Source organism: Lycium ferocissimum, chromosome 3 (genome assembly GCF_029784015.1).
Source record: "Lycium ferocissimum isolate CSIRO_LF1 chromosome 3, AGI_CSIRO_Lferr_CH_V1, whole genome shotgun sequence".
Taxonomy (NCBI): domain Eukaryota; kingdom Viridiplantae; phylum Streptophyta; class Magnoliopsida; order Solanales; family Solanaceae; genus Lycium; species Lycium ferocissimum.
The window spans coordinates 29,159,330-29,170,142 of record NC_081344.1 but is presented as its reverse complement, the minus strand read 5'-3'; positions in this window follow the sequence as shown (position 1 = coordinate 29,170,142).

Genomic DNA, 10,813 nt, shown 5'->3' with positions numbered 1-10,813 from the left:
TTTAAATTAATTAGAAATGCTAATCATGTCCTAGTTACTATAATATGATCAATAATCGATACCTTAGCATTTCCATTTTTTATTTAGTCTACCCATTTTACCCCCTATGCACTTATATACATCTAATATACGCGAATATACACGTATGATATACATACGTAGGGGCACCCCTCTTTCTTTTTAAATCAAAGACCAGGCCCAGTCCGCTTAACGGACCAAACCCGGCCCAAGTCAAGTTTAAGAGGGTCAAATGCCACCTTATACTCCCTCAGATTTCCTCATACCAAACAGACCCCTCTCAGCTCTCTTATCTCTCTCTCTTTCCCTTTCATCGCAAACCCTAGGCGCCACTTTCATTATTTCTTCTCTCTCCGTGCCTAAAATGGCAAATTTAAAGAGCATTCAGAATAGAAGTAGCGTTTACATAACTATTACAGTGAAACAATTAATGTTTCCACGCTATTTCATTCGGTTCACTCCAAACGCGGTGCTAATCTCTTCCCTTTTACTTTCTTTTCAAATTTTTAGTCAAGCAATTCAATTTTTCTATATCTTTGTTGTTATTTTGTGCTTGTACAATCGAACTTCTATTGGTTCCTCAATGTTTGGCTCGGATCGACCAAAGATGGGTCGGATCTGACCGTATACGTTTGATTTTTCATAAATCTTAGCCATTAATTTCATAATATGAACGTTTGCATCGGAAAAAACCACCTTGTACCACATCGGTGCTTTTACTTTGTTGAAAGATTTTTGGGGTTCTATATATAGAACCCCAACCCTCACTATTTCACAAGTTTGGACAACCTTAAGAGGCTAGAACTTTGAGTTTAAGCTTCTCAGTATAAAGAATTTAAACTTTGACTTTAAAAGTTGGAGTTTCCCCAGTTCTAAGAATTATTTTCTTTGTTGTTTTGTGTCTTGTGTAGCTGAGTTTTGAAATTAGAAGCACAAGGCTCCAAGATCCATTCTTGACACAGGCTGCGCAAATAAAAGGTAATACTTTACCCCTGTTCTTGCTCTTTTAGCACATATTTTGCTTAATTATAAAGTGGTGTGCTCTATTAATGAGTGTTTAGTTTAGATATTAGTCTGTTAATTATGATTCCTGTCCTGTATATGTTTGAGTTTATTAAAGGTTAAGATAGGCTTATTTTTAGTATACTTGTATTAATCTTTGTCTTAGTTTCCTAGATGATCAGTATGGCATTGTATGATTGTGTGAATGTTGATTTGGTTTATGTGTTTTGTTGATAAGACTGCCTTGACACTAGATTTCTCTGTCAAATGTTGATTAAGTCCTTGCTTGATTATCTACTCTCTTGATATGATGGTGCTTGACAGTGAGACTTAATAGTAAATGACTTGAGTAATCTCTAAATGGTATTGTTTGAGCCAATTTTTGAACCTTTAAATCATGTGTTTTAAAACCTTGATGGTACAAGCTGAATAAAACTGTGATGGGTCTTTTGAGTTAAGTTAGGAGGTATGTTAGTACGTAATCAAATCATGGTATCCTGAATCTTTAACTTATTTTCCCTAATCCAAATATACTTGCTTGTATCTTGTTGATTGCCTAATTCTCAATCAACACAGGTATAGTATCATAAGTTAGGCTAGAACAGGCCCTAATAGATTTGAATATGCTTAGATAAGCCCTAAAACATGATCCAGCTGACTGAAAGGATCTAAATAGGTTTAATGGCATCTGGATGAGTCTAAACTTGTTTGAAAGGTCCCTGAAGTCCTTTTAAGTCTGTCTATGATGTATGTGAAATTGCATAGGCAAGGTCTAGTATAATCTAGTTAAGTAAATACCACATGAAAAGGGTGAAACAAGCAGAGATGTCATTGGATTTAGTTGAGTTCAAAGTAAAAAATGAGTTGGTTCTTACCTTAGATAATCATGACTAATCTAAGAAGGTATCTTGAGTGCTAAGTGTTCATATTTAAAAGGAGTAACAGACAGTCTCTAGGGAAGAATACATGAACTCTAAAAGGTTTTGTCTGATTATTAAGGTTGTAGGTATGGTATTAATCCTTGTCATGTTCTGATGTATATGAATCATGTTGAGAATGGAAAATGGGAGTTCTATTATGTCTTAAGACCTGCTAGCACCTTGTAGATATCAATAAGGTCTTACTCAGACTAATCATATAATCATGTAGGAAGTACTCTAATCTTAAAGGTGAGGTCTGTTTTGTTTTATGGATGTAGGATCCTATTCTTCTACATTTTCCTTAATCTGAATTGTCAAATGCATTTAAAATTTGCTTCTGGTAGTTGGTATTTGGCATTTATCTTGGTTGTGATGAAACACAAAGTAAAACTAGATACATCCCCTTAGCTTAGCTAATCTTGAAGGACAGTATGCATTATCATCTAAGTCTTATGAGTAAAAGAGGTTTTTGAAATGGTTCAGTACTGTAGGCCAATAGTGAAGGAACTAAAGTGTCTAATCTGCTTTGGTATTTTGTTAAGCACTTAGCTAGAATTGATCAAATGATAGGACCTTGTGTGATCATATGGATTATGAGCATACTATAAATCACATGGCACCTCTATGAGCCTTTGGGGTGTATGTTTGCCACATAAATACACTATGATTTCACAAATCCCAATATTAGATAAAGGGGAAAGACTAGGGTCAAATCTACTGTTTAAATAATTTCCTTTTAACTAAAAGCAAGTGATAAATCTGTGTCTTATTTTATCAAAATCCTCTATGATAAGTTGTTTATATTGTTGTCATGGTTATAGTTTGAATCCAGAAAGGCAAAACTCTAGTTAAGGTAAGATTGGTAGGAATCCTCGCCTTTGAACTTGAACTATTCACTGTTGTATAATTTGGATTGAGAAGATGAGGGTGCATTCTGTTTAATGAGGTTTTTTCCCGTAATGTTAGTGTATCCAAAGTCATACCATGATTAGAACTATAGGATGAAATAGCTAAACATTGATTCTGTGCCAAATGGTGAATAAATGCTAAGTTAGGATTGGTCTAATGTTGTTGTTTAAGGAAGTTGTGAGTGCTCTTAAGCAGTTTGTGAACCTCTTGGCATAGAATAGCCTTTTTAAAGACACCTCAAAGAGAGGATAGGGAATTTTCAAGCTCAGCTTGACTCATAGTACCTTCCTTCCAAATGAGCGGTGCCATGGCACATTCTATGACCCATGGGGGGGAATCTCTGTCATAAGAATGCTTTAATCTCTTTGAACTTCACCATTTTATCAAATCTTTGAAATAAAAGGGAAGAATGGATTTATTGAATGTCTAAAGAACTTTGGAAGAAACTGATTGTTTACTAAGTTGAATATTTTGATTTCTGAGAGAAGTGGATCAATTTGAAGCTAGTGATATGAGTGTCATAGTTGTGTTACGATACTTGGAGTATCTTAATATTAGTTTAATTTAGTAGTATGATGACAGGGGAATGCATTTAGTTGTTTTACTATGCTCTAAATAATGTACCATGTCTTGAACCTTTAAGATATCTCCCTAATCTTGCTAGCCTAAACCTGATTAAAGGGTAATGAGTGAAAATGGCCTTGTTTGAATAATTCACTGATCCTTAGAACAACATTACGCATCGACCGAGGCATAACGATGTGTGAGCTTTGAAATGATCCCAGGTGAATTGCGAATGTTGTTTAGGTAAAAGGTGAGAGAGTTAAGAACACGCCACTAATTGTGAATGATGAGCTAAATCATACACATTTTCTTATGGGATTAATCTGTTTTCTGCAATGGAATAGGACTAAAAGGGGGAAGGTCTAAAAGGGATTTCAAAATATAAACCTTAAACTACTGTGTTTTTTAAAGGTCATATAATACTTGTCTATTTCTTTGAGAACATTGATAAGGAGCATGCATTATTTTTCTCACACCCTTTTCCATGTCTGTTGTCATAATGGAATCAGTTGGAATCTACAATGATAGCTTTGCATCATCTGCACATGTCTGAGACTGCTTGCATTCTGTTTGCTCATATTATATGTGTCCAAATATGGTTGTTCTCCCCTAAAGACAGCATATCATACATAAGGTCACTTGGACTTAGATGTCACGACCCAACCGCCACACTACCCACACTAACTCCTAATGGGCGAACCACCACACAATCATCTATTCATTCAAGTCCAATTTTATATTAACCAAATTAGTCAGTTATTACGCATTCAAGAATCAAATAAACAAAACAAGTCATGCCATAAAATACTAAAATAAGTGCGGAAGTTCTAACTATTACAAAATCCCCAAAATCCGAAAGTCATCATACCGGGACTCTAATCTAAAACTTGTCTAAAGAATGAGATCTATCTAATAAATATCCATCATGTCCAAAATAGGAAAAGACATCATAAGAGGGGAAGATGGTCTTGGACGACATAGCATGGATAAAAGCTCACCACTAAGTCGACCAAACGTCCTCAGCACTAGATGTGAGGGCGGGTAGCGGTGTACGTATCGCAATACGCACTCAAAAGAATGCGGCAAGGTAGTATCGGTACAAACACTATGTACTCGGTAGATGTCCATAGGCGCATTTCGGCATTAGTATCATGCATATCTCATAAAATCAATAGAATAAACAAGCCAGCCAACAGACACAAATATCAATAAACCACAACAAGTCAACCAAGGATAAACATAATCAAGTCACCAAGACATCAAGAATCACAATCAACGGAAGCCACAACGGAAATAAGTTTACCACAATAACCATACTACGGCATATACATGCTTCAACCGATGTCATTGCTCAGTAGTCATGACCTGCAGGGGACCCATGGTGTCCATGTACCACTCGTTCCGGATCCACTCCTCGGACCCGAGCATAAACCTCCGCTCCAGAAAGAACCTCGAACGCGGGCCATATCAATGTAACTCTCATTTTCAGAACGAACCTCGGACCACGAGCCCATAATCTCTTTCACATTTGTGCATTTCCATACCTCTTTACAGGACAGTGTTTCTTACCTTCTCATTATCAATGCTCAAGTCATTATTTTATATCATAATATCACTGAGAAGATTATATTAGCTTCTCATAACAACCACATCCACTGCAGATTTAACACACAAGAATAGTGGCACGAAGCTGCACGATCACTCAATCACATTCACGTAGGAGTTCAACCACACAATATCATGCATGAAAACTTGACATGCTTTCTCCTAAAGAATTCACAAAACATACAATTAACTAACCAGAGTCTAACTCCCAGTGAACCGTAACCTACCTCGAACGAAGAAGTGGAACAACGCAAGTCGCTACGTATAGCTTTTCCTTTCCTTAAAGCCTCGAGAACATTCAAAGTCTAGAAATACGAGAGCTCGATGAGTCCGATTACTCAAATCACAAGTACCAATTCAAGAATACCCTTCCCTTTACCCCATTCCAATGGGTGGATGATTTTCTAGGTGTAACGCAACCTATCAAGGGCCTTAGTAATCATTAATCATCAAATTATAACAATATTATATCAACATTCCATCCTGACGGTTTTCATGGTCAAAGATACCATTTTTATACTAACCACAGGTCTCAATTCCCTTAGTTTATGGCTCTAAGGATTCAATTCATGATTAAGAGAAGTTAACCCAAGTCTTTAGATGATAAATAAGTGATAATAACCATAACCCATCAAGTTTAGAAGGTTTAACAATTTCTAGGGTTTGTATTACAATTCCACCATTGAAGACCCACAAGAGTGATGAAATATTATTGAAAATGATACGGAATGATTGGAAGGAATAAATGAAACTTACCTCTCGAGAGTTTTCTTTCCCTAGCTTGAAATTTCACCACAAGTGCTTGTGGGAGATTGTGTTGGGGTATTATGAATAAAGAATATGAGACTAAGTCTTTAAGTCGCGAATTATGTCCCGTCGGCCCCAGCAGCGGTCTCGCTATAACGGCCCAGTGACATTGCTATAGCGGTCCGTTCTCCCGCTATAGCGGTATCGCCGTGGCGGGCGATGACCCGCCATAGTGGCCACGAAGAAATGGCTGGGCACATTTTACTGCGCTACGGTACCGCTGCGATTGATACTCACCGGCTGCGGCGGTGCCATTTGGGCGGTGGCTCAAACTTTTTGTCCAGTTTTCGCCCCTTTCACTCCACATTTCATTCGAGGCCTCACAAACACAAACAAAACATGGACACAGACATAAAAATATCATACGAATCCACCCATGGCCTCGGAATTCCCCGATGGGTTCTAATTTCTCGTCGCCCCCCCGACAGACTCCGATCACAATTAAACAACAATCTTGAGTAAAGTAAGATTCAGCTCTTCAGCTTACAAAATCGAGTTCGACTGGCTCGTTCTACTCTTGGGAAGGTTCTATTTGGTGGGGTGACCCTACATTTTCCCATAACGATCGGAAGGGCCGTTACATCAGATACCAATTAAAACACCATTCATCCCCGAACGGACATAGGTGAGTAAACTAAGAGAAATTACCTGTCTCGGCAAAAAGCTGAGGATACTTGCTATGCATATCAGATTCTATTTCCCAAGTGGCTTCCTCCATAGGGCGATTCTTCCTTCGAACTTTCACCAAAGGCTATTTCCTTGGACCTCGGCTTGCGAACATCCGCATCTAAGATAGCGACGGAGCTCACTCTCTGTATAGACAAATTCTCATCTAATAAGACTGAATCCCAACGGATTATGTATGAACCATCCCCATGGTACCTTTTCAACATCGAAATATAGAACACCAGATGAACGCCTGATAGACCTGAAAGCAAAGCCAACTTATAAGCCACCGCCACACGGTAGGATCTCGATCGGCCCACGATGTACCTCGGGCTAAGCTTACATACTTCTTTCGAACCTCGTCACGCTTACTTCATGGGTGAGACCTTGGCAACGCACTTGCTCCCTCTGCAAACTCAAGATCTCGGACCTTGCGGTCCGCATACTCCTTTTGCCTACTGCGGGGTACCGCTAGGGCTTAGCTTGGATCACGCTTTACTTTTTCTAGGGACTCCTCGAAGATCGGTTGCCCCGAGGCCTCGCCTCGAAACGCGTCGAACCATCCAATAGGAGGTCAACACCTCCTCATACAACGCGTCAAATGGACTATGTCGATCTTTGGAGGGATAGCTATTGTTATATGCAAAATTCGGCCAAAGATAGAGCGGGTCCCCGATGTCCACAGGAGTCTATCACACGCGCGGCGAAGCATATCTTCGAGGACACGAATAATCGCTCGGAGGCGCCCAGTTGTGGGTGGAATGTTGTACTAAGATCCAACCTCGTACCCGACTCCTAATGCCAAACACTCGAAAAAAATACGGATGTGAACGTTGTGCCACATTTGTCGGACCTGATAGAGATAGGAACGCTTGTGACTTAACCACCTCGCACGTAGATTTTAGCCGGTTTCCCTACATCATAAGTTATCTTCGGAATAAAGTGGGCGGACTTAGTGGCACATCGTCAACAATAACCCAAATGAGGTCAAACTTTCCCGACGTCTTCGGAAGACCCTCCACAAAATTCATGGCTATTCTTTCCCATTTCCACTCAGGAATAGGTATCCTCTGTAGTGTACCCCCTGGTTTTCGATGTTCATACTTCACCTGTTGGCAGTTCAGACATTGAGCAACAAACTCCACTATATTACACTTCATCCTAGTCCACCAATAATGTTGCCTCAAATCACGATACATCTTAGTAGCGTCAGGATGAATAGAATACCTCGAACTATGAACCTCATCGAGGAATGGTCTTGATCGAATCGCCCACGCGTGGCTACATGCTCTCCCTTTGATTCGTAGCACGCGTTCCGTCAATCCCAACCTCTTTGACCTCGCCGCAACACCTTATCACGTGCCCGCGCGACTTAGCATCCTCGAGCGCGGCCTTAATACGCTCTAAAAATGATGACCGAGCCTCAACACAAGCCAACACCCTGTCTTTGTTGGAAATATCCAGCCTCATAAAACTGTTAGCCAGAGTTTGAACCTTTCTAGCCAACGGACGCTCTGACAAAATCAAATGAGCCAGACTTCCCATACTAGCCGACTTCCTGCTCAGTGCGTCAGCCACTACATTTGCCTTACTAGGATGATACAGAATGGTGATGCCATAGTCGACGGCGATTCCGTCACGTCTCTGTTTTAACCGCTAGAGTTCGGATCCTGCAGGTGAACACGTGCTTGCCAAACTCGATGGTGCATGTACACCTCACAATGGACACCATACAAGTAGTGTCTCCAGTTGCACCCAACGCGAACACCACGCGGCCAACTGCGAGTCATGAGTAGGATAGTTGTTCTTATGCGCTGACGGTAACGAAAGCATAGGCAATCGCGCCTTTCACACGTCAAAACAACACCCAAACCAGAACGTGAAGCATCACAATAAACAACAAAATCCTTGCCCTCCACAGGCAATGCTAGAATAGGCGATGTAGTCAACAGTGTCTTGAGCTTTTGAAAGCTTTCCTCACACTCGTCAGACTATAGAAACGGTACCTCTTTCTGAGTCAAGTGAGTCAAATGATAAGCAATAATGGCAAACCCCTTCACAAACCGACGATAGTAGCTAGCCAGACCTGCGAAGCTACGGATCTGCGGTACTAATGTTGGGCCTACTCCTGAATTACTGAATTTTACGAGAATCTACCATAATACCCTCGTTCGAAATACCATGCCCCCGAAAGACACGAAAGACGACTAGAATTCACACTTGGAGAATTTAGCATACGCTCCTTCTCCCGCGGTACCCAAGGAAACAATTATCAAAATGTTTCTTATGCTCTTCCTTACTTCTAGAGTACACCGGGATATCATCGATGAACAACATTACGACAGGACTCAAATAATGCTTAAACACCTTTGTTCATCAAATCCATGAACGCAGCTGGGGTATTAGTAAGCACAAAAGACATAACTAAGAACTCGCAGTGTCTATACCTGGTCCGAAAAGCTGTCTTAGGAATATCCTCTGCCCGAATCTTCAACTGGTGGTACCCTGACCTCAAATCAATATTAGAGAACACCGAAGTTCCCTGTAACTGATCAAACAAGTCATCAATAAGGGGAATGGGATACTTTTTCCTGTTAGTTGCCTTATTCAGCTGACGATAATCAATACACATACGCATAGACCCGTCCTTCTTCTTAACAAACAATATAGGACCACCCCACGGAGAGGCAGTCGGGCGAATAAACCCCTTACTCAGAAGATCTTACAACTGCTCTTTCAATTCCTTGGGATTACACTAGCGCCGTCTATAAGGGTGGAATAGAGATAGGAGCGAGTCCACAGGTCTAAATCAATCCTAAAGTTAATGTCACGATCCGGTGGCATACCGGACGGGAGTTCGCGGGGAACACATCCTCGAAAACTGCGCGTGCACTTCAGAACCGAATCAATAAATGGAGTATCTGCGGCCCAGGTGTCACTTGAATATGTGCCAAGTAAGCTAAACAATCCTTCTCGCTAGCTTTTATAGCACGAACAAAGGATATAACTTTTCGGGGGAGGGGGGACTAAGGTTACCCTTCCACTCGGAAGTCTGGGTACCCGAACATGGCTAAGGTAACGAGTCTTAGAATAGCAATCTGGCATAGCGAGAATGCGGGGACAACTAACTCATACCCAAAATGACATCGAAATCTACCATGTCTAAGATCGTCAAATCACCTTGAAGTACTATACCCCGCTAAAAGTAATCACCTGAAGATGGGTAAACTCTATCTACTACTACGAATCCCAACGGAAGTAGATACATTAATAGGGACATCAAGAGTATCGCACACCATATCCGGCCCACGAAAATATGTAGACACATAAAAAAATAGATTCGGGATCAAACAAAACAGAAGCCATCCGGTCATAAACTGAGATAGTACTTGTGATAACCGCATCGGAGACCTCAGCCTTGGGTCTACTAAGGTGTTAAGCATACCCGGACACAAAGGGACTTGTGTTTCAACATAGCTTTATATATATAGATATATAAATATAGAATTACATAAGTAAAAGCAACATCGTCATCATCATTTTCACTATATCTTTCCTTAGAAGATCAACTACTATAGGATGGAATCAATGACATCAAGAGAGTATCAAGAACTATGAGCTTTAGTGATTCTATGAGGGAAGCCATCATGTAAGACATTATGGATTACACGTGAAGGTATGTAACAATGGGATCATGCCTTAAGAAAGAAGGGTTAGCCTTACATACCTTTATGTCTTCTTAACTACTTAACTTTCGCCTCAAAACTTGAGAAATCTACATTTAAGAGGGGTTCATACCAAGGTTAGGATTCAAATACACCCTTAAGTTCCAACTAGTATAATTCGTAAGCTAGCGAAAATTAGGCAGCATTTCCCCTATTTCATCTACTTCTACCAAATTCCAAAAAAACTCCTAAATAACAATGACATTATTAACAATACCATAATCAAGAGACTTTATGCAATTTAGGCTCCATTCAATCCCCAAAACTCCTTTTCAAGATCATTCATAATAATAATTTCAACACAACTCCATATACACTTATATACAATACTTCCTCAACATCGTTAATACCCTCCACAACAAGATTATACTCATAACATGCCAAGAATCATAATTCAAGTTAACTTATAGCCCATATTAACCTCAAATTCATACTTGAACTCCATTTTCACTTTTTCTTCCTTCAACCAAATGGTACAACAATCAAACAATCTTAACCATAAACAAGAGATGTGGAAACTTACCTTAATCGCTCAAGAACAAGTCTTGGATCAACTTACTCCACTAAAGTGAAGTCTCCAACCCAACACCAAAGGAA